General features: G+C 37.1%; 1 long non-coding RNA gene across 1 annotated transcript in view; it reads right to left on the reverse strand.

Moving 5' to 3' along the window:
- Window positions 1-27,057, reverse strand: part of LOC139114217 (uncharacterized) — a 97,991-nt gene that overhangs the window by 20,861 nt on the left and 50,073 nt on the right. The window lies entirely within an intron of this gene.

Genomic DNA, 27,057 nt, shown 5'->3' on the forward strand with positions numbered 1-27,057 from the left:
GAAAAACAAAAACTCACCGCAATCGTTGACTTAAGATAGATCCAATGATTTCCTTCGTCTTTTGTAAGAACTTTTCATATAATCCAGATTGCGTACAATTCCGACAGAATATAGCGAAAACATATAGTCCCACCTAGAATGACTGTGTGAGAATCTTCCGCCTGCACTACAAACACTACAACAGTATGTGAGACTTCGATGTAATGGCTAAAATAGAAGGTTTTGTGACATTAATTCGCACACAATACCTGTAGAGACAATTAAAGTTCATTCGATACAGGACACTTTACTATTGGCCAATTTCATCTCCGGTCCACCCTGTGTTTGCTTAAATTACACTGGGAGAGGTAAATCACAGTCGACAGGATTGCCCTCTACCCCTTGTCAAATTGAGAATGATGAAAGATAATGGCGTGTACCAATCACATGACCCTTGAAAGTCACAGGTCATGGTACTGAGGCCAACGCGTGCGTTGATCTAGACTATAGCACCTTTTTGTTCTCCTAAACACAAAACTAACTACGTGCAGGGTATACATGTATATCCTGTTAACTTAAAATTTGAAAAGCGCCAACGAACAAAAGCTACATAGAAATCGCGTCTCAACATTCCATTTGTGAGGAACCATGGTTGAAAAACAAACCTATACTTTGTATTGAGGCCTAAATGTCATCTTCAATCATTTATAATCTAACTGGCACTAATTTACTTATCAAATAACAATCTGCGTTTTTACATAACCAACAAACAGCCTGCAAGGTAACGTTGCTGTTGGTGTTGTTTTGACATGTCCGATGTAAATAATACACTAGCTTGTTTTTCACAGATTGAATTACGCACGCTGCTGATGGTGTGGTACTACATGCACATTGTTCACTGATATTAAAAGCAAAGTTTTGAACGAAGTCAGGGCTCGAGATTAGCGGTAGTCCCGTATCCACAGACTACCAACTTTTCTCTGGGGATACCAAAATCCATGAAATGGTAGCCCACACAGACTACCAAAGCGGTACATACCGTCGGCGATGTGAAAGACTTACAATATACTCTTCATCGCACTTTAGTGTAAAGATTAAGTACATCCCTGTGTGAAGTGGAAATTTGTCAGTTGAAAAAAATCAACAAACAAAAAAAAAACCCGAAAAACACAAATATATCACCCATTTGGACTATTTTATTAATATTACAGCTTCGCTCAAATTTAGTGTTTACAATCACAGTAATGGGCTGTCCTGTCGGCCCATTCAGTACTCTGCCGGTAGTACCGTCCGTAGCCACTGAATAACAAATGTTCAGTGTGAATCGTTTAATGAAGTTGTGTTATTATTTCGGACGAATTAAAATTGTTGATGTGCCGTTAGATTGAACTTGATGGAACTAATCATGGAGATCGCTTTCTGTCATGATAGCAGTCATGAAAATGATACAACTCTGCGGCTTTCAGATTCCGAATACTGTACACGCACTGTGAAATTATGGGTATTTTTAAGAATTGCTTTAATTGTGTGTCACAAGGTGGTAATGGTTAATTACTGTAGCTGTAATAACTTAATAAGTGTGGTTGATAAAGTTACTAAAATTTTAATCACTTTTGATGAACTTTGATGAAATCCTCTGTTGTTTTTCAAAAGTACTTGGTGCAGTAGTTGGTTTGGTTTTGGACTATTCTATAACACAAACCAAATAGACATGACACTGGTTTCAATTTGGTTTATCAGTTTTTAATCTTCAGGTGCTTTGTGCATTTTCATCACCTGCACAGAAATTCCCACTGATTCTCAGTAAAATTCACTCTCACATGTCACAAAAACTCCTTTTTCACTGTCATTTGAAATTTTGCCTTGCCAGAGTTGGGAGAACACCCCCCCCCCTCTCTCTCTCTCTCTCCATGTCGTTCCCTGTGCCACCCTGCCCGCAGCATTACCCGAGAGTGGCAGGCCTACTTTTCCCCCTCCTATATATAACATAATGACAACACTGAACGACTGGTCTACATTGACTCATAAAAGGGTTAAAACGACTTGTGTTTACCTTGCTTGCCTTGGTTTTTTATGAAAAAAATTTTTCGAGGAAAGATTTTGCTAGGAAATGTGGAACCGAGAGATAAAATTGTTAAAGAGCGACATTCTATGATTTTGTTTTTAAGCCATGTATGCTTGAAATATGGAATTATTGTCAAATTTAGCTATTCGATTTGGATTGTAATAGCAGCTATACTATTGCTCTTAGTAGTTGATAGTGAGTGTCAATTTTCTATTTTCCTTCATTAATAATTAATAATTTCATCAAGATATTGTTTTACAATTTGATCACGAATTGAGGCCGATGCTACGCTCCACTAAAACTTTGACAAATAAAATGTCAATATGTATATACAAAGTTTTAGCGTACAAAGTTCCGAAAGCTCTAAATGTACTTCATAGCATTTACCTTCGATTTTTTACACTTGCTCAAGCGTCTTGTCGCAACTAGGTAAGCGAATGATGCTACCTGTCAGGTATGATATGCGTTGGGAGGACTCTCTCACAAGTTTGGCATGCCGCACGTATGGTCAGGTGTCTTACTCCTATTGGTATACGGTAGGCTCCGTAACTTGGGAGAAACTCAATGTTTGAGCCACTAATTTCTCTGAACGACTGAACAAATTGCCGTCTTCCGTGTAAATTGTCATAACCAGGTTTCGTTTTTTTTCATTAAGCGTGACCTTGATATTTTTTCATCATTTAACTCAAGTTTCATCGCACAACAACAAAACGAGAACGCTTACTTGGTTTTTCGGACGCGGCTTTGCGTCCAATTTGACCCGACGGAATTGTTCGCCGGAAACAGTGAACATATCTGTGTTGGAGCCCAAACAACTACGTGAAGATTTGACACAACTTGGATTCACACAATGAATTTGTTAAAAAACTTAAACTTACTTTCTTAGTATCCTCGAAGATGAACGTTTATCATAATAGGATGTACGCATAGCACTTTTCATCGCCCCTGTGGTGGTCTTGAAATTCACGTATTATAAATGATAAGTGTTGTCGTTTTGTCGATTGACTCAGTCTGTTGCTATGTACCTTTCCCTTTCTCATATGTAGCTTTTATACCTCAGGACGCGAACAAACACATTAAATTCATTTCCAATTATAATACTTTCTACAAGAACAATAAGAGATATTAATTGCTTTTACTCAACCTTAACGCCGAAATTAAATATCAGCATCTCCAATTTTGTAACACTTCAACCCCGGACATACATATTCTTGATCATTACTATGGATATGACGGTTGAACTTCGTTTATGCAAACATTCTTTAGCCAGCTCATCCATACGTGAACGACCCTCTCGAACTCGTATTCTTGTCGTTCTCTAGCTCATACAGTGACAGTGCAACTACTCACTGTGAGGAAATACGGAAGAGACCTCCGCAACGCTGACTGCCTATGCTATTGATATTTGTATGTAACTTTTTAAAATTCATGCATATCACCTTCAGTAAGGAGTAATTGTGTCTCTTTGCGACATATAATTTAAATTACATGATTTTTGAGGCTACAAAATTATTTCAGATGTATATATACTTATACTGAACTACATCTAGACAGCGATACTCTATATGATTAGGCATGCAAATTACATTGTACATGAAAATTGTGCCGATATTATATTGCAGTGCAATTTTAAAATCGCTCGAAACTATAATATAATTTCATCCAAATCCGGAGAATGATGCGAAAGAGCATTTATCACATTAATAATGTGAAAGCATCTCAAGTCCAGACAGAAATGTACGCATGCCTTGTGTTATGCAAAGTTCCCAGGCTTTGTTGTGGTCCGTTAGGCGTTACGGTACTTTACGGCCCTGTAATAGCGCCACCATCGCGTGGAGGGACTGTCGCCATGGGCTCACACACCTATGAGCCGATGGCGAAAATGCTGCCCTCAACGTCGAAGAAGTCGCCCGACTTTACAAGTACATGACTATACATGGTGAACAGGTGGTATGATTAGACCATCTCAATTGCTAATAACTTTACCTTGGTGCAAAAATTAGCAAATTAACTGGTGTATTTTACAAATTACGTCACATAATGCCACAATCGATCTTAGTCCTGTTGTATAACGCCTTTGTTCTCCCCCATTTTAATTACTTATTGTATTGAGGTGTGGGAGCCACCTATCCAACATATCTTAATGAAATATTTGTACTTCAAAAAAAGATGATTCGCACCATGACCTTTAGTAATTGGACAGAGCACACAGCAGCACTCTTTTAAAAACTAGATATACTTCATATTTACAAACCATAAATTACAGTTTGCAGTCTTTGTTCATGATGCTCTTCACGCCAGTCTTCCATGTACTTTTCATGAATTTTTTACTCCAATTTCACATACATATAGTACAAGACAAAAGGAACGAAATGATCTGGAAATACCTAAAGCTAAACACAGAGTAGGTCAGTTTACAGTGAAATATACATCAACAAAATCTTGTAACAGCATACATATCATACGGAACATAACAAATAGAAATCGTTTTAAGAACGTGAATGTAGAGAACATCTCCAATCTCTTGTCTCAAGCAATATATCACCATAATATATTTCTGATTCTCTATATTTTTTTTTTCTTCCTGAGTAGTTGTTATGTAATTACGTGTATTTCCGAGGACCAGCTTGCCCACATTATTTTGTGGAAATATGTTAATGAGGCTGGAGGCGGACTCGATTAACTGCTGGACAACTATTTTCCGCACTCTTTTCCCCTCCTTTTGTGTAATCGAATCACTGTAAATTTACATTTGATCTTCACTTGGTTTTGGGAATAAACATTATTATTATTATTATTATTATTATTATTATTATTATTATTATTATTATTATTATTATTATTATTATTATTATTGGTAATTGTATAAATCTAGCACCTAAAAACATCGGCTTTTTTATGCATCGGACTCTTGAAATTGCAATATAGTCAATGATTTGGAGGCAAACTCAAGCGAACTTTAAGCAAACGATTTTTGGTTACACAAATCAAGTGTGGGTAACCTCAGTGAATCAGTGTGAGATTTCACTTTTGATGTGAGATGACTTGCTTGTAGGACTATTCAGCCTTAGCGAAGTCACCAAAAGTCAACAAAACTTCGATCATCTCTAGTTTTATGAAACAATACTGACATAATTACGTGATGGAATGGTAGATAGGTAAGGATAGGGAAGTAGGCTATATTTGTATGTTTAAACTTTCGTAGTTGAAATCATCAAAGACGTCATAAATCTTCAACAGTCGGATATTTGCCCTCAGCATGTTTGAATAGAAATGTCGTCGAGTTAAAGCAAGGCAATTACTTTTACCTCTCACTTCCCTGGGGTTTATATTACATTCAGTACTGATGGATCTATTTTTAAATTTTGAGCCAGGTGGCTGCAAATATTTTCTGCAATATATTTGTCACCGTGACTACTGATATTGAATATTTCAGTGCGGATATTTCGACCGTGTTAAATTATTGACAGCAACCGGTACTTACTACAAAGTCTGTTTTGGTTGACAGGAAATTTATTTTATGTTGAATAGTTTTCATAACAAGTCATATGTCCTCACTGTATGCAAAGTGGCTATCTGAATACCTGCGTTGTATCTGTTTCAGCCATAGGGAAGTGAGTTGACAGGAAATATCTTTGCAGTAAATAGTGCTAGGTATTGTATACTTACAATCGTCTATTTTCAGGTTTCATATACCCAACAATTGAGTAGTACAGTTTGCAGGAAACGATGGGATTCGATTTAAAAGTACGTTCCACTGTCCCCTCAGAATTTATTGGTCATTGACCAACAAACAATGGAATGATTTTACTGATATTTTGAACTTGTTTGCTTATCATTTTAGCATATACCTAGTTGATCATTGGTACCTGGTAGTTTTGTTTTCAAATTTTCACAGGAAAGCTCATCGTACTTCCAAAATTCTTAAACCTTACAAAGTCTATAAGAATTTGATACAACGAGAGATACGTTGACCGCTGTAAAATTGTAAAGTTGTAAAGTTTTCTTCACAAGATTTTGCTAAGTCGAATTAATTTAAAGCAAAACTCACCGAAAACCAGATCTTGTCACCTTCAAATGATATATAATAAGGATTTATCTTCGCAGTTTGTAATCCAGGTGTAATTCACCATCAGCTTTTAGTAGCTCTTGCTCTAACCTCCACAAATGTAATAATCTCCACAAATGTAATATCAACCACAATTGTAATAAAATGCACCCATAAATGTAATATCACCCATAAATGTAACAAAAATCAACCATAAATGTAATAAAAACACCAACCACAAATGTAATAAATGGTAACCATAAATGTAATAAAAAAACACCCATAAATGTAATACTTATCAACCATAAATGTAATAAATCTATTTTGTCGTTGTAATTGAGGAATTAGCCCTTAAATATTGATCTATGTAATAAGGAAAGCAACTCCACACATTATTCATTTCTTAATTGTTTGCGTTTAGTGTGTTTTGCATATTTGAAAGTGTATTTTACGTTTCCCTGTTTTGTGTACAGAACTGATTGGCAATGGCTAGACACAGCTGTAATCTGAACGTCAGTGCAGTCTCTACTCCAGAGTGGGGAAGACTGTATTACACTATGATCCTTTAACACCGTTTTTTTCGAAAATTGCCGTACTTTCTTAATCGATCGCCTCAAATTTGTCTTCAGTGGATAAATTGTGTGGAATAATTGATAGATTGTCTGTATTCCTATGTTGTCCCACTTGAAGTTTGTTCCTTCACTAGGATGCCAGGATGTCTAATTTTGTCTACTGTGTTCAAGGTAGTGTTCGTATTGTTTTTTACTAGATTGAAATATATGTTCTCGTCAACATGTTTTGTGTCGTAAGTTTATGTTATAAGGTTTATATTTCTCTGTTGTTTGTTCTGAGTCATCTGTCATAAATTTTGTGTGGTATCACTAATTGACGATCCGAGTTATTTTGACGCTTCCTTATTATGTAATTATCAGTGTCTAGAACTGCTGTTCCACTTCCATTATCTAACGGTTTGATCAGTACCTCGCCGTTTTCTGATAGCGTTCTCAAAGTATTCTATTCTGTGTTTCGGAAAGGAAACCTAGTTTCAGGAAAGTGTGCAATAACATTACACTAGTCTTATTAAAGTTATTATTTACTCAGGGCATTGATAAACAAATGATCACATATGCAAGTTCAAGTTTATTACATTTATGGTTGAGTTTTATTACATTTATGGTTAATTTGTTTATTACATTGTGGTTGCGGGTTGTTACATTAATGGTTGACTATTTTATTACATTTGTGGTTGATTTTATTACAATTGTGGTTGATATTACATTTGTGGAGATTATTACATTTGTGGAGGTTCAGCTCTTGCTCTAAACTAGACTGGCCCCAGTCGCCTGGCTTTTCTCGGCAGCTGAGTTACTGGCCGACCAAGCGACTGGTGTACCTAAAATGCCCTCTAGTGTGGGTCAAATGCATTCACGCCCCGATTGAAGCAATAGCCTACCACTTAGCACGACGGTCTGCTGATGTTTAGTTCTGCAATCATTGTATTTTTTGATATTTATATGCCCACAGACTTGGAGCAAGTCTAGCTCTAAACTAGAATAGAGTAGTTATAACCGAATACTACTAACACGATTGGAACTAATTTGGGATAATCGGATGGTGAAGTAATGTCGATTTAATCTACAAATGTTATCTCATCTGCTTTTCTTTTTATATTACACATTTGTTTTTATGAGTACTTTCCGATATTGCAACATTCAACTATATGGCATCTAACACTTTGAGAAATTTGCAAAATACGAAAATCCAATTCTCCTAAATTAGTTCCAATCGTGTTTAATATTAGCAATGCATATCAACTGAGGTATAAATAACCATATATGCAGGCTACATCAGTCGCGACCCTTAAAACCAATTAAATCAACATTACAACCAATTAAATGACTCAATATTATAAACGTCCTTTGACTCATTCTTATTTGTACCATCACAGCGTACACGATGAACTTCGGCAGATCTACTATGTTTAGAGAAGCCGCTAGATTTGTTACAGGGATTCTAAAAAACGGGTTCAGGCAAAGTGTTCTCCTTGCAATTGTTTGAATTTTTTTAAGAATTTAAAAACATATCAAGTATCATGCATGACTGAAAGATAGCACACACTATTTTCGTATAATTTTCACAGTAATAATAATGTTTAACGACTCATAGGGAATAGTTGGTATTGAAATAGAGCGACTGAAAGGATCTCGTTCAGCAAACAAAAATACTGGCCCTTTTTTCAAATAAAATAAAATTTACATGTTAACTATTATCACGTTGAGTAGTGGCAGGCCACGAGGTTTCTGTTACGTATACTCTGTGAGAGACACTTAGACCAGAACAAACAGCAACAGGCACGCATACATACTCTGAGTCGTCCTACTTCATTAGTGATCAAGCATCATTTACAGGTCACGGCCGTCGGTTGTCTTTGACATGACCTCTAAATTGGTCTCCGCACATTTTTGTATTATTCAATCAGTATTTCATAACGATGATTTCATTTACAACAATTTCTTTTTTTTGCCAGTGAACGAAACCCTCACTTCGTACACTTTGTGATTTGTCTAGCTCTCAATGCACAAAAATGCCATGTACCATGGTTAGTAGAAACTAACACCTGAATGAATGAAATTAATGCCCATATAGAACCAACCGTCGGTAGTCTGCAAATTTATGTCACTTTACTAGCGTACACAACTTTTAAAATTATTTTGGTCACCTCAAGGACATTCCGTCAGTGTTTCATTAATCCTTACGATAAAGCAAGATCAAACCATTGAAAATAACATTCTCGATTTGTCTCACTTAAGTTTTATTAATGTTCCTTAAATAAATTGCGCCATCTCCTTGAACTGGCCTTCACGCGCCTCGGCCTTGTGCAGTGAGGAAAGTTTCGAGATTATGAAACTGCAAGAGATCACCATCATCGTATCATCAAGCATGATCATAGGTCAAATAACTGTGAGCTGGGTTACTATTGGTAAAATTCTTTATCTGTCTTGACCTCTGAATTGTGATATTACTGTTATATAGGGGTTGACTTTCGAAGTTTTTCAGGATTTACCTCCCAAACGGTATACTTTCTGTGTACTTGCAAAACATTTTTATGACCATTTACTTGCAATTTTGGTGCTTCTGCTCTAATATGTAAACGCAGTTTCATTAGAGATTATGAAAAGATGGCAATTTTCAAATAGGCGTTTAGCATTGTAACCTGCATCTTTATAGATACTCTACCTGTTCTAGAACAGAAAAACAGACAGAGAGATAGATGAATAGACACCATAAAACAGATAGCCAGAGAAATGCAAGCATTCATTAATACCATCATACATACATACATACATACATACATACATACATACATACATACATACATACATACATACATACATACATACATACATACATACATACATACATACATACATACATACATACATACATACATACATACATACATACATACATACATACATACATACATACATACAGACAGACAGACAGACAGACAGACAGACAGACAGACATGCATGCATGCATGCATGCATGCATACATGCATGTAATATAATTTGATTTGTAAATGAATTTGGCAAGAGAAAGATGAATGACAGTGCAAATGTGTAAAGGAAATTTAATATTGTAGTCATCAAAAAATGTCACTGCACCATGCATGGTAGTCTACTAGCAAACTATGATAAATTGCTCCATATGCAACCAGCTATATCTGTACATTATATTACAGCTTTGTCAATACCAGTGAATTTTGTTACGTCATATCTACACATGATAATGTATTCCATTATTCGGCATTGCGGCCCCACAGCGAGCATCAATCCAAGTATTTTTTTTTTGAATACGTAAAAAGGACTACGCATTTAAAAGGAGGGAAAATATCGGATAAACCATGTGATACACAAAACTATAAATCTTGATAATGGTGCACAATATTGATAATAATGTCTTACTGTACGATTTATCACATTTTTTTTGTCCTCACGCATGCACTTGTCGTCTGTCTGGCTGGCGCTCAGCATGTCCCCGTCCGATACGCTGGTTGTACTACTACGTTTGTTTACAACATGGTTCGCTTCGTTGCCGTATAGGTGAAACAGATCTCAGTACGTTTGCAAACTCCTAGACGATACTTGGTTTGACACATGGCATATTATGTATGTCAGTGGCCATGTAAACTATGCAAGCGTGAAAGGCTACTCGAACCAGCCGTAACGCGGGCCAACAACGGCAGCTTGCTGTCATCAACCTTGACCGGAATTGGGAAGTATCTACGGAAATTACTACGGGGCCACTGATTCAGAGTCTCGGTCCTAGGTCAGCTACTACCAACAATCATGACGACCGTGGACTCTCCGTTGATCTAACATCTCGGCCACCTAATTCTGATACACTGACTGTAATCGGAGACAACTTTCATTCATCGTTTTTTTCTCCTTGTCTGTGGTTTTACCTTGCCTTGTTCTCGATATCGCGACGGTACGGAAACCCTCCAGTATGTTTGTCAACTGTACCTTTCAAGCACCCGTTTACGTCAAGTTTTCTCGTTCGCCGAAATAAAATAGCTCTTCTCAAGAAGCCATCGAAAATTAAATTTATAGACACCATTATTATTGAAATATAAACATTAGAATAACAATGTTGAACTCTGTTGATATCGTTTGCAATGAATGCTGTACTACTAGCGACATAATAATGATCGTATTGATCAGCTGATACCATGGCATGCAGCTCGCTGATCATGCTGATGTCGATGCATGAACATTCCGTTTTCTTCATCTCTGGCATTTCACCGTGTCGGCTTTTTGAATGGCATGATATTTTAAGGTGATGTTTCAAGTTTGATATAGACGGTAGGGATGCAGTTCCTTTTCATTTCCTTCGAAAATACATCGTTTTTCAATTCAAAATTGAACCGTGAAAGTGATGATCATTTTTGTGCTGAACGTGCGCGCGTGTTCAGTGCAGTGCAGTGTGGAGTGCATGTGATGTGTGCAGAGTCGGGACGCTCACTGGCTTCAAACTCAGTTTAAATTTCCTTTTTTATTCGTTTTCTACAACTACAAATTCACTGGCATTGCCAAAACTATAAAATAATAGCAATAATGCACACCCTCCCGGCCCATAATGGACTCAAGCAAACTTTGCACTCCATAATGTACTCGGCTTCGCCTCGTACATTATGTCGTGCAAAGTTTGCTTTCGTCCATTATGGGTCGGGAGGGGGTGCATTATTGCTTAAACAATCACAGTTAGTCATTGAATAAAGAACTAAACCTTTTCATCGGACAATTTGAGAACTTGATTCCTGAGAGAAAGATGTCTATGCTGTTCAGTTTCAACTCTCAAATTATAAAAACAAACTTAGTAATTCATCGTGTGATATCAATGACCATCGTTCGTCTTCTGGACATTGCCAGTCTTACATAACTGAAATCAAACTTTTACTTGGAAAAAGGTCAGTCCTAGGATTTTGGTTTTTCATCATGCCGGCCATAATCTCTCAGTTTGTGTTTATAAGTTGAGAGGTATAACACAGGACTGGTGCATTCGTTGTTGACTTTGTCAAAGTTAATCCGGTGATAATCTGGTGACAGCGTCCACAGATTAGTAAATTACCCTTGCTTGCTTTGGCGAATTAGGCAATCAAACGCATCAGATAATAGACACAACACAGTGACATGGCGCTCCTTTTTAGCTCCACGGCGAACTTGAAGGAGAAAAAGAAATCGTTACAAAAATTAGTGCTAACATAAGACAAAGAAACCAAAGATGCAAAGAAAGGTCGATGGTATAAATCTTTATGGCAATACATATTGCAGTCAAACGTATTAAATTAAAATAAACCATAGCAAGAAGAATCCTGTGCTGACACCCCTACCCCCACCCCAACCCCTGGGGACGGACTTTCGTGCTTTCCCCTATGGCTCAACTTCACAACATTTTCGAAAGACGGGGAAGGCTGATACGGTGCGAAATTTGCATGACCGTAATTGCATCCAAAGTCGAAGAATAATGCGAAAGAGCATTTATACACATATATCTGGTGAAAGCATCTCAAAATTAAACAGAAACGTACTCATGCCATTTGTTTTAGAAACTTCCAAGGCTTTGGTGTGGTGTCTAAACCTGCCGACAGCGCCTCACTTACTTGAATCGCCACAGCTATAGGCTCACAGACCAGGGTGAGCCCATGGCCGATACTGCCCTCAACGTTGAAATGATTTGCCCGACTGGACAAGTGCGAGACTAGTCTAGTCCCGAGTACGGGGCGAATGAAAAAGTGCGAGGCTAGTCCTGAGTATGATTCATAGTAAGTGAAATTACCAACAACTCTCCTTGATTTGTACAAACTGAAATCGGTCATTGAATCCTGACTGAAGGAAATTTGTTCTTTATTCAAAATAGCTTGTCGATTATCCGACTTCTGACAGCATGGTTATGATGATCATGGCTTTCTGATTTCCCACTTTGAACACTGAGAAGATCTTGTCCCCTTTCCATGCCGGAGAGACCAATTTTGTGATTTTGTCAACAGGTACTCTTGATAGACGTACTCAATGTTTCCAAGGAAACTAAGGGATTAAGCAGCATCTGTGTTGGCAAAAGAAAGGATATCGATTTTTGTCCATGACAAAGGAAATTTTACATGGTGGACATGTGTATGATAAGACTATATCAGTTGCTGATAACTTTACCTTGAAAAGTGTGTAATGTCTAGCACCCAAAACATCAACTTTTATTTCACTTTACTCTTGAATTTGTAACATAATGTCTTGGAAATACACTCGAACGAGCTTTAAGCAAAACAATTCTGAATTGTCTTTCCAGATAATTAGGAGTAAATGGAATTTGGAAAAAATGTAGGCAGCTAGCCAACAAAATTCCCTTCTGAAGCAGTGTCATTAAATTTTTCTTTTAAGTATTGTAATTTATAAAGCATTTATCCAACATTCCTTTAGGTTCCAATAACTTGAAACTTTGTCAGGGGCCATGTATTGATAAAGTCCTAAGGGAGAATCTTTTCAAAAAAATCCTGAAAGTCCAGAAGAGTCAGATTATAATTTTGCATTTTACATAAGATTGCTTAAACTTGCTTGTAGACTATTGAGCATTAGCAAAGTCACCAAAAGTCAACAACTTTCAGCATCTCTTCTGCAAACTTCCACCATCTCCATTTTACAGAGGAAACGCTGACGTACTAACGTTCTGGAAGGGTAGAAAGGCAATGATAGAGAAGTACACTTAGAAATGTAATTGAAATTTTACAGATGAAGCCATCGAATACGTCACAAATTTTCAACAGTCGAATGTTTGTTTACAGGATGTTTGAATAGAAATGTTGCCAAGTTAAAACAAGGCATTCACTTTTGCCTCTGACTTCTCAAGGATTTATATGTACTACTGATAGATTTATTATTCGTTTTGAGCCGAGTGGCTGCAAATGCTTTTCACATGCGCGTTTGTGCTAACCTCTCCCCCCTCCTAATAACAGCTGTTGCCATGACCAATAATATTGAATGTTTCAAAGCGGATATTTCGACCATGTTAAATTATTGACAGCAGGTATTTACAATAAAGTCTGTTTCAGTTGACAGGAAATTTCTTTTATGTTGAATAGTTTTAATACCCTGTCATATCCTCATTCTTTGCAAAATGGCAATTTGAATACGTACGTTGATATATTTGTTTGGGCCATAGGGAAATGAATTGCTTTGACATGTAAAGGCTTGCCTTGGAATGATTAAAAGAAAGTCTATATTATTAAATAGGCGTGCTATACATGTATTTCTTTTTCTCTCGAATCATATTCTTATGCCAATAACGAAATAACCATGAATTCGCATGGATTTCTTAAGTGTGGCTTTGTTCCGCCAAAGCTCAGCCTCGGCAGAGACTTCCTACAGCAGACGTCAAAGAATATGTGCTTTAGAATATACACCGTGGTTGTGTCGATGTAAACTTGCACATATTGCTCTGGCGACCAGGGAGAGGTTATAAGAGTTTTGCGGAATTTCTCCTTGTTTATATTTTACAGAACGTTTTGCGGGGTACTACATTTAATTTAGAAGAAGTTGCCTTTGGTGTTTCAGTATATACTGTGATATTTCAAAATATGACATTGAAGGTCAATAAATAGCATGTAGTTCTTTCATAGAAATGCATGCGAAATGGACATCAAACGCTCCCCTTTGCATGAATAAAGACTATAACAACTTATTACACCACACCACATAGTAGCTGTGGTGAGTTAATGTGAGAAAATCAGCTGTTTATTAGATCAATGTTCACTCACGTATGTTAAGGCATGCGTCTGAGACTTTAATATTTTAGAGTAAGTGGGGATCAAGTTTTACAAATTTCTCATTATATCCCATATGATATTTTGGAGGGAAAATATAGGCTGTTAGTCACGTGACTTGGTAAAAATCTAATGATTTGAAACAAGTATTTTTTTTTTATTTTGTTTATATACACACAGAGAAATATATTGTTGCCAACTTTAAAGTCATTTCGATGAAAAATTTCAACTTCAAGACAAAATTTTATTCAACGAAATCGTTAGTAGATTTAAAGTAGCATGGAACTCAGAAGCTCATGAAATCCACTGACCAATTCAAAATTATCAACGTTTCACATTTTTTTACACAAAAACCTAAAAAAAATCCAGCAATATTTTACATTTCAGGTTATGGTGTCTGTTATGTTAAATGATAATTGCTCTTTCAGAATATGCAGGAAGGCAGACAAAATTTTGAGCTAACAAGTTGAAAATTTTACTTTTTCTGTCAGCATTTTTTATATTCTATAAAGTAATTGACCAAATTTCAGTAAATTCTGACAATATCTATTGGAACAATCATTAGAGTCCGGCATGTTTCTTACAGTGACCCCAATCCTTAACTTACTTGCATAAAAAGATTAATTACGACTGTGTCGTGCATCCACTACGAATATGAAGTATCGTATAAGCTGGCGTTCATTTTTACAGTCATTATGATCGAGCATTTGTTTCTTTTTAATAGCCTAGTTAATGGTCCGAAATTCTTTTGACTCATATTGTCATTTCATTAGAAATTCTAAGGCCAATTGTTTTCAGTGTTTATTATTTATAGTCACCGTTCCTAGGTAACAAATGGGCGACCGAATTTGTTAATGTTTTGCTACAATTGATTGGAGCATTTTTTCTTTCGTATTCGTAATTATGCTATCGTGACTAATGGTTACATTGTGAGAACTGCTGGAGGCCCGTATGTTCTTTTGTTTCTATTTCAAAGCAATACGTCAATGATGTATAGCTATTGAGAAGTTTAGAATGCCTCGTTAGGTTTATTCACTTATTTTCGACACATAGGTTCCAATTGCACTATTGTCCGTATTGGCCCTTTAAAAACATGCTTTCATAGATCGACAAAGTATTCAGAATCGTTAATATTACTTTCTTTCAGTTTTAAAAATGACTGTGTAGTTGTTCGAAACAGTGAAAACCGTAATTCAAGTCACCATGCATACTATATTTTAGGTAATATTTTGTGAGTTTCAATGGCTGCGCCCCTGCAAATCGTCTGTGCAGCAATACCACAGCTAGACAAAGTCCTATTCAGATCATCTGTATAAATGTTAAAAAGCAGAGGTGATATGATTCCTCCCTCCGAAGCCCGTTTGTTATATTATAAGAGGAAGAAACGGAATTCTTTTACAGCTTTCGGAAACAAAACTTAATTTCTAAGCACGGAATTATCAGAATACGTTATCGATCTTACTTCTAAAAGCACGCTGTTCACCATTAAATGGTCGATCCTATCGAGGGCGAGCTACTATTCGAATTCAAATAAATGATATAATATTTTTTAACAGAAAAACTACGCAAAATAAATGCTAATCAATCATCACTGTTAAGGAAGCGTTCTTAGTTTGTCTAGAAATGTCGCCATGAAAACATATTTGACCTATCCTCTGTTGAAGGTCATCTTCGATCATTTGTCTTACTTTCATTGTTATGTATTTTCATATATCACTGGCGATATTTTTAATAACAATTCGATCGATTAAACATCAATTAAATCGAAACATGCAAACCTTGTACTTTATTATAGAAAGACAAAAATTGATTACGACAAATTATAGTTTTGTCATTCAAGCGAGTAAGAAATAAACAACCCTTTCTTACAAATAGCTTTCAAAACCTTTCAGTTTTGATAACATGTACATGAATACAATCAGAAGACTTAAACATGTCTTATAATATGGTGTTTTGAATAGAGTTTTAACTCACAACGTACGGCATCCAGTCACCTAGCGGAGAAGCAACGGACAGAACGCTAAGGCAAATCCCCACTCTGAAAACGAGTGGTCCAATAACTGTGCTAAGCTGTTACAATTTTTCTGACTGCGACCCCTCCACACGCTGTAGAGTTCATGAAGCACTCACACTCGTACACTCACTATCACACATCGTACACAAACATAATATAAATGTGCTTACCTTTTATATCCTTGATGGACAAATATTCATTATCCTACCATATATGTGAGCTTCGACAACATTGTTCGATCAGAAAAAATACTGTCAGTTATATCGCTGTTCTATGTCCTAATGCCTATTTTGTAGGGGTTCCTAATGATTGGTTGGTTTACATTGAAACTTGCTGTATTCGTTATGCTCGATACAGTTAACAAAAAGGCCTGACCATCCTCGGAATGTTGAGCTGTAGGTTTGCTCCAAAAAGTAGCTGCAGCAATATCAAATTGTGCGGTCACTCCAACTGTCACTGAAACTTTGAATCCGTGCAAAACTATAGGAGATCGAAAAGTTTATAAAAGCATAGACCCTCTAGGGGGTCTATGATAAAGAGACGAATACCGAGGACAGTGGTTGGACGAAAAAATGCTTCAATAACATTATTCACTTTTGTAATTATTCAACAAGTGGGAATGCATGATTACTGAGGCACACAAAAGCACACAAGGTATGCCTCATTTGGTCCCCTGCCCTATTTTCGTGAGCAGCGCAGCCAGCTGTAGAAATGGGGCAGAGTACCAGACGAAAAGGTATACCACGATAAATTGTTTGGCGTAAGCCCATACAGTAAGTGAACAGAACTGCTTGTTCTATATTTCAAATTTCTGACAGCATTGTTTTGATGATCATTTCTTTCTTATTCCCCACTTTGAATAATGAGAAGATCAACCCCTTTTCAACGTTGGAGATAGCAATTGTGTAATTTTTGTCAACAGATATTATTGACAGCCATACGCAATATTTTCAAGGAAACTAAGGGAATAAGTTACATCTGTGTTCGCAAAAGAAAGGGTGTTGATTTTTTTATATTCATGACAGAGGAAATTTGCATGTCTGGCAGGTGTTATGATGAGATCATCTCAGTTGCTGATAACTTCACCTTGAAAAGTGTATAATTTTTATCACCTACAAACATCGGCTTCTCATTCAATTTACTCTTGAAGTTTTTTTACAAGATTAATAAATTCTAAGTTTCAAATTGTTCGAAAATTAATAAGATTGAAGAAGCCCATAGCTAACAATGTCAGTGTGCACAAATCAAAGAGAATAGCGCCCTCTGGCTGCACGCTCGTCGTTTCGCATAACGTTACCAAGTGAGTTGGTTGACCCCGTGCATATAAAATTGGAATTCCATCCACAGTTAAGTATGCCTAGCGGTTGTAAGCCGGTAAAATAAGACTTCATACATTTTTCAGGCGAACACAATAACGGCTAATGAGCCTCTTCGGTTAAACGCCGAGGCTGCCTGTATTCAAGAACTTACAGAGACGGTGAAAACGATATATCTGAACACGTGCTGAAGAGAACTTTGGAGGATAAATTTCAGCAGTAGATAGGTGCATCAGGCCTGATTATTTATTTTATGAACACCTTTACTAAGTTGTTGCATATTAGAATTCACCCATGTAACACAAAATGAAGAATACGTATTTGCATTTCATTTACAGGCGTATTCCGTAAATTTCTCTTATCATAGCTCGACTCATTTTGTCTCATTGAAAAGGACACGATACCGTCAGAAGAGTCTCTCTTTTTATTTGTCCTATCTGCAGTGTTGCTGTATCAATATGAAACGGAATTGTGTAGTCCGTTTCCGTAGTCCCTAATCGGCACTGCAAACTAACTTAGTCAAGATCAGGTCAATCAACTCGGCCGAAACAACAATCTCGGTCCACATGGCGGTTTTATACATAGAACATAGACTTTACAACATCGAACACTACATCTGTTTTTTTTTCCCCTGGGCGAAAATTGGACTAAATTGTTTTGTTTTGCTTGTTTGTTTGTTTTTTTGACAGAGCTTGGTTTGGACAGCATTCGATTTAGCCACTGAGTACTGCGTCTCCAATAGTTCGATGACTTCCTTATTATGATCCCAGGTAAGATTAATTGGCCTTGCTTTTTCCCCAAGATACATTTACATAGCAAGGACCGTGTTAAAACGCCCGTGCCTGCATGGATGTTAATTCTTCATATCGTGGGCAAAACAAAAAAGTTCATTAATTTACTTGGCATCTACATTCAAAGATGGATACGTTTTCTTGTGAGCTGATGTTGTCGTCAGATGCGTTGATAATTCATTCTTGAAGTAAAGAATTGTTACAACAACATAGTTCACTGTGTATCACCATCTTTCTTGTTAAATGTCTTCAATGTGTTTAAAGGTCAAAACGGTTCGCAGAATGTGAAATAATTCAACCTCTACCCCCAACTGCATAATGTTCCCCATGAATGACAAATTAATCTTTCCCGCTTGAAAATATAATAATAATAATAATAATAATAATAATAATTAATATAAGTATTATATAGAAATAATAAGGCGAATAATAATAGGTTCAATTTCCGTGAAAATTTCACATTTAGGGTATTTTTGGTCGAAAAAACCAAATATGATATCGATTTCACTGCCCCATGTTTCCATGGTAACCATTTTAGGGGTTGAAAATTTCAATTTTTCTAATATCCCATGAAAAGTTACTTTGATTGATATGAAAATTATCTAATGGTGGGAGTTAGGGTCAGAGAACACAAAAACCAGACTTATTTTAATGTTTCAAGTTGCCATGGTAACTATTTTGGCATTGAAAATGTTACTTTTTCCCTAATTCCTATTAAAAATGTACTCGGACATAAATCCCGGTATTTTGGGAATAACCTGATTATTATACACCTTTTTAAATCCAATTTTACCTTGAAAAAATCAAAATTAAAGCTTTTTCGGGGATGCCTGTCCCGCACTGCACTGAGCGATCGCAAGCAAACTGAGAACGCGTTAAGCGCATCCGGTAAGCACACAGAACGAAATTTCAAACCCCCGCAGCGCAGTGCACGTGTTAGAAATTGTAGGTCGACAGCATAATTTCACCTGAATTCACAGGCTTTTGATTCACCACTACTAACGTTGTGAAGTACCGAATGTTTATAGAAGTTCCCCGCATTGACGTAATGGTGTTTTGAGGTCAAAGGTCAAATAGTGTCCAAAAACACCAAAAGTTATTGTACTCCGCGTCAAAGTTATTGGACTCTGTGTCCTCTGATACCGAAATTTACTGTACGAAGAAAACTCCATAGATTGCAGAAGCAGGTGTATAATAATAAAGATAATGTACCGGTATATTGGGGCCATTCTGGTCAAAATTATGTTTTCCATTAATTTTAGTGTGTTAGAATTAATTTTATATAGAGCAGAAATAATTGTTCAAGCATTCTTAATTTTGTTTCATGCAGTCATCTCAAATAAATGTTATATAGTATATTACTAACTTATTATGCATTCATCGAATCAAGTTGATGCCTTCAAATTAATTTTATGTGATAAAATTAATTCTACTAGTATCTCAAATTAATTTTATGAACCCAATTCCCCTTAGCACCCAATGTACCATTATTTATCACAAGCAGTAACAGTAGCGCAGTTTTTTTATTTAACACATGATTCACTGGTACTTATTTATTTTATGGATTTACAATTAATGATTTCTTTGCCTCATTCCAGGAAGAATAATGAAGACAAATTATATATTTCTGATTGTTTAACTATAGTAAAATTATGACCATGTAGTGGTGCATTATTTAGTGTGACCTGGCGTGACCCCATAAACTCTATGATTAGATCCCTTTCCATGGTAGCAACGGCTAAATTTGAAAATGGTGCCTAAATACCTTTAAACACTTTTTTAAATCCAGCAGGCCAAGACAAGGGGGAAATTTACAAGATAAATGTTTCACGTGTAATACTGCCCCACTTGACATAGTAAAGGGCCCTCACTTGTGCGAACGTCGTAGGAAACACTTATTACAACAATTTACCCTAAATATAAAGAATCGGCTGTCAATTAAACTGCAGTTGCTAACCGACCGGAGGTAAACAGTGAGAATAAACGTGCCCAGAAATACGAACGCAATAGACTAATCGTTTTGGCGTGTGCCAACTCACAATTATAGAAAACCGCGGCAAAGATTAGTCGTTTTAGCGTGTGCCGGCTAATCGGCTTACAAAAAACAGGAAACCGCAAAACCGCAAAAAGTGATAAAGAAATGTAAATAGCTATGGAATAGTTTCTATGAAAATCTCTACATATGTATATCAACCTGAGGAATAAGATTTTGACCTGTAGCACAATGCTCAATGAATAGCCAGTATTATTGTAAAAGGCGATAGTCATATCAAACTATTGACATGCGACAAAAATAATTAATCTTTCGACCTTTCAGCTTGGTGAAAAACGCATTTATTGATTCGCCAAATGCCTGTTGATTCGCTTATTTTTGCACAAGTGCTACATGGACATTATCCATAGGAAAAAGTTCGACTTACCGTCTCCATTGCTGTTTCAGTGAATCAGCCATGATGAGAGTTCTCGAATCAAGAACTGTAGCCGTGCTCGAATACAAATGTCTTCTCATTAAATTACGTCATTGTTATGCAAGAGTTAGCATTCCAAAGTCTGTCACCCTGTTTTTTTTCAAAGTTTGGAGAAGGGCGGCATTTCCATCTGAATGAGTGAACGACGTGAAACGCAAAATTCCATCGCATATGTTCCGGCAATATGTACAGTAGAAATACTGTATACGCTGCAGTTCCGTAAGCTTTAAGCTTATACTCCACAAAATGGCCAAAGGCGGCTTGAACTTTCTGGAAGGATTTCCTAAACGTCCTACTTGGTACCTCAACACTCACATGTGATATCCTGAAAAGTATTCTCGGCAGTAATTCCAGTTTCTGTCAACATTCAACTGTTCAACGACACGATAGCACGAGTATTACTGACACGCGCACATAGACTCAATTGCGCATGCTCTCTGAAGGGCGTGCGCGTGAATTGCGCGTGTTCCAACAGTGAAGAACGCAAATCGCACGGTCTCTGCCAGGCTACTCTGGCAGGGCGAAACATGCGAGATGCAAAAAAATGTTTATTCTGCAATGCCAATATGACGCTTACGAGGTTTGGTGGTCGCAGAAAGGAAATTTCACTGCAGAGAGAGAGAGAGAGAGAGAGAGAGAGAGAGAGAGAGAGAGAGGTTCGTAATTTATGTTGGAAATCTGTTTCATAGTCGTGAGTTTTGATGGAAGAAAACTAAAAACAAAATTAAATTGAACTGATTGAACGTGTATCCATGAAGTTCGCACAAAATTAAAAAAGTCTAGGCCTGCTGGTATCGCTTAAACTGCTAAATGTCACTTTTCCGACAAGCATTACCCCTTGTGTTAATGATATCCCCCTCTCTCCGAACAGTATGATGCATAATTCTGCACTGCGCGTACAACAATTGGAAGTCACCCCATTGACAAAATTAAAATAAACAACACCTCTTTTTCAGAATTCCAACACAGCTTCAATAAACTGTTATTAGATTTCTATATAATACTTATAGCCCCTAAACTTGTAATAATAATAATAATAATAATAATAATAATAATAATAATAATAATAATAATAATAATAATAATAATAACAAGGCAGTATTGCTGAAGGCAATGAGTACTTGGGCCGTGATAGAGTAATTTTGAGGACAATATATACTACTATTCAAATATGGTCTTGAATTTCCTCCTGTCAATTAGGCATTTGATTAACTGGTTATTAAACGAAGCAATGGCATGACAACGGCAAAATATGTCTAGCAACTTTTGTGGAGTTTGAGGCAGGGGTTCTTTATTTATAGTGAAAATTGCTTAAACTCCTTAAATATTCAAATTACAGCAAATTTCTTTTGTTCTCGATGGTAGATGTCTAATATTTAGATGGGCATATTTAGATTTCTACCCTATAGTTATCCCTATATACCAAAAATCGGACATCCAGCTCTATTGGCTTGCTCAGAATTAGATATGCGCATAATTAATGAGGTACAATATGTGGTGTCATAAGGTGTCCCATCATACCAAATATGAAGGGTGTAGCACTTGTGGTTACTGAGTTGTGGACAAATATATCTATTTGAGGTCAAAGGTCATTGAGGTCACGTCACATTTTGTCAAAATAATTGTATTGCTAAGTTATTCCTATATACCAAAAATCAGACCTCTAGCTCTATTGGCTCGCTCGCTTGAAAACAATCTCATAAACCTGGCCATATGGGCAACTGTGTATGGGCAGCTGGATGCTTGACTTCTCGGAGAAGGCGAGCTGTCACGTTCAAGCTCAGGATTATTTGTCGATCAAATTTCAGTAAATTTACCTTACCTAGATGAAATTTTGTCTATAGGCTGAAATTTCGCCGAATTTTGACGAAATTGCATCGATTTTTCAGGTTCATATCCGACATTTTTGAGTTTTGAGTGCAGACAGAAATAAGTTTTGAGGCAACATGGCTGCGACCCCATGTTGACCCCGGTATCTGCTAAAGTGCGGGTTGCGGGCTACGGGCTGCGGGTTTTTAGAATTATGGCTAGATTTCTAATATATGTAATATGGCATTTAGTATATAAGAAATAAAACCTTTAGAATGTGTCTATTATAAATAATGATGATCAGGTCTATCGTACAGTATCCCTTTTCCTGCGAAGTCCATATTTCACCATCAGGTCAAGATGGTTAAAATTAATGAAACACTACTATATGGTGTATTTTAACGTAATACTGTATATTTGAAGGCTGTTGAAAACATCAATGCTGTAAACTTGATTTTTTGGACTAAAGATGCTATAACAGACCAAACCAAATGGGTGAAAATACGTTATGTTTCTGAAAAAAATCAAAATCTGCTAAACTAAAAGCGGCGATTCCGAGGATTCCGAGGACCAATTTATTTATTCCGAGCTGCCTGGCCATTACAAATAATTAGGGATCTGAATCACTTTTCTTTCTTGCCATGGATGTGAGTGAGAAATATACGTAATACCAGACTGACAAAAAAAAATCGCGCCTCGGAAATGTCGCCACTTATCGCGGAATGAAAATTGTTACATTTCTAGTATCAGGCCATAGGAAGTAAATTCTTTGTAATGCATCCATTCACAATTCGGTTCCAGGGCAACTCATACAGAAAATTAAACAATGCCTAGTTAAATGCAATGCATAAGGAAAGATTTGACTTAAAAAAGCGTAGAAGTGATGTGTATTGTAAATGCCGTGTATTTTTCATGAAATCTTTAAAAAGAAAAAGACGTACAACAAAGGACTTAGTTTACTTTGCCGTTTCGGTTCAAGCGAGGTCGCGACCTCAGAGAACGACATTCTGCTAACATTTTACGCGAGAATTTCAGTGGGAAAAACACGCCGGTGCGTTGCCTTATTTTCAGGAATCGATCTAATAGGAATATTTTTGGATGAGTTTGTGTTCTGCAGCTCTCAATAATTTATCTCCTAATATCATGAACGTATGACTTGCACCTGCAGTATGATAGTCGCTCCATGCCGGTATGCCCCCTTCAAGCATTTGATCCAGCGTGACTTTGAAAAGTTTCCTAGGACTATAATCGTGTTCACCACAATAAAATTATTTGAAACGGCGTTGAAAACGATTTCGAAAATTGTGCTTTTATCGGCGGTTGAACTAATCTGAAGTGTGAGAAGGGCGAAAATGATATCAAAAAACACACATTTTTTCATGCCCGCATCCCGCAAAATAGCGCATCCGGTTGACCCTAGCCCTGCGTACGATGCTATGTGCTACAGCTAACACACAGCATCGTACGCAGGGCTAGCGAGAGAGTTGCCAACATCGACGGTTATTTACGAGAAGTGAATAAAAGACTGTCATTTTTGGAAGCGATCGAGTAGCTGAGGTAGGCTGGGATACGACTTGGGCCCAAGAACGCTGAATTTCGGCAGTAATTTGGCTTTTTACGTGAAGTCCCAAAATGGATTTGAAGTCACCGACCCTACGTACGGGTCTTTGCAGGGCTGTGGTGAGCGGGGCGAATTAGCTGTAGCGGAACACACAGCATCGTACGCAGGGCTAGCTGACCCCAAGTGAAAATGTGTTCGCGATTAAATCTTCCTATATTTTTTTCAGAATTTTCGACAAAATCATTGCTTCTTAAATCTTTTGTAAAATATAAAATACTAAAATAAAAATGCGATGTGCCATGTCTCCAGATTTCTAAAATATCGTTCGTTGACCGTTCGACGGAATACTCATTTCGCAAACTTGTGACGCAGTTGAAATTCAATACTGACCGCCAAATAATCTTAATGAGACGAGATCATTCTAGACCCCGGTTCTAGACATCCTCCAAATTATCCAACCATTCGCGTTAGAGTTCAGCTCGCTTAGAGTATCATAACATTCTTCGGCCTTCGTTTAGATCGACCCTAATCTCTCCCATTTAGGAAACAAATACACAAGCTACCTCGACAAAAACTTCGTGCACCATCCAGGACCAAACGCACTACAAATCTGTCTTGACGTCATCATCTCCTTACATGGTAATCGGCATACCGTATTTTTTAGCAAAGGAGACACAGAATACGTCGGAGTATTCAGTTTCAAAACGTATTACATTGTGTGATGTTGTCAAAAAAAGGTAATGTTACTGCAGTGGTATAAATTACAAAACACAAAAGTTCAAATCAGTTTATTTTGGACTGGCTTTACCCAACATTTCATATTGTTTCTTATGCGAGATTTGACCACGTGCTTACTGGCGACCCCTTTACATGCAAATTTTGTGTGCAAATGGTGTGTTCTCCTGGAAAAACAAACGTACGATTTCTATATGAAGGAGGCGAAATTTGCCCTCAAAACTCGAAACCACCTTTATGGGGTGTACCTAGCTATTTTGAACAAGCTTCTCGAATCTGCAGCTCTATTTCGAAATGATGGTCTGGTTTTCTCAGCTCAAGGATAAGTGTTCTCCATCGCTGTGGGCATTACTATTCTCAACGGGGGTACAGTTTCCAGTCGTAATGTTTTTCATTGTGTCCGGGATATAAAACCTTTCCTTTTCAAACTTTCAGTTTGATTAACAGTAGTCCACATCTTGTCAGTGATTAAACATGTTTCAAGTTTAAATGTTAAATTCTGGTCTCGAGCCCTCCTGTTCGACCAAACTGAAATTACCCCTCCCACTTTGGCTCGTCCAGTGGGTGTAGCAAGGGTCGTGCCATCGCTTAGGAAACGGAGGGTGCATTAATTGTTGCATTTCGATGCACATTTTGACTATATTCAGAAGATTTTGTGGCAAAAACTCAGATAGAGAAGCATTTATATTCACATCTCACTTATTCATGACTGGCTGAGAGCAGCACTTCCATTAAGTTAGCATCATTACGCCATTTATTATGCCAAGAAAGATGAAGCCAAGACATTTTGCCCTCCCTGGTCTCAGCCAGAAATGGTTATACCTTACAGAGTTTTTTCCCACGGAATGAAAACAAATGTACTTGGGCTGAGGCCCAAGTACAATAATAATAATATTGGGTTCTTATATAGCGCACATATCCACAAGTACATGTGATCAAGGCGCTTTACAATTATTATTACCCCTGGTCACTGGACCAATATGATACCACTCAACTCCTGGGGAGCAAACTACAGCTCACATGTGCAGCCAATAAGCGCAGCAGAGCTAAACGCAGACATTACAACCACTGTCCTACCAGGTACCCACAGTCACTCCTGGGTGGGGAGAAGCAATTGAGGAATAAAGTGCCTTGCTCAAGGACACAACACCATGGCCATGCCGTGGCTCGAACTCACCATCCTTTGATAGTGAGTCCACTGCTCTAGCCACTGGCCCATGATGCCACCTTTATTAATAATAATAATAATAACAAGGCAGTATTGCTGAAGGCAATGAGTACGTGGGCCGTGATAGAGTAATTTTGAGGACAATATATACTACTATTCAAATATGGTCTTGAATTTCCCCCTGTCAATTAGGCATTTGATTAACTGGTTATTAAACGAAGCAATGGCATGACAACGGCAAAATATGTCTAGCAACTTTTGTGGAGTTTGAGGCAGGGGTTCTTTATTTATAGTGGAAATTGCTTAAACTCCTTAATATTCAAATTACAGCAAATTTCTTTTGTTCTCGATGGTAGATGTCTAATATTTAGATGGGCATATTTAGATTTCTACCCTATAGTTATCCCTATATACCAAAAATCGGACATCCAGCTCTATTGGCTTGCTCAGAATTAGATATGTGCATAATTAATGAGGTACAATATGTGGTGTCATAAGGTGTCCCATCATACCAAATATGAAGGGTGTAGCACTTGTGGTTACTGAGTTGTGGACAAATATATATATTTGAGGTCAAAGGTCATTGAGGTCACGTCACATTTTGTCAAAATAATTGTATTGCTAAGTTATTCCTATATATCAAAAATCAGACCTCTAGCTCTATTGGCTCGCTCAAAATTAGATATGCGCATAATTAATGAGGTACAATATGTGGTGTCATAAGGTGTCTTATCATACCAAATATGAAGGATGTAGCACTTATGGTTACTGAGTTGTGGACAAAT

The sequence above is a fragment of the Ptychodera flava genome, chromosome 16 (genome assembly GCF_041260155.1).
Source record: "Ptychodera flava strain L36383 chromosome 16, AS_Pfla_20210202, whole genome shotgun sequence".
Taxonomy (NCBI): domain Eukaryota; kingdom Metazoa; phylum Hemichordata; class Enteropneusta; family Ptychoderidae; genus Ptychodera; species Ptychodera flava.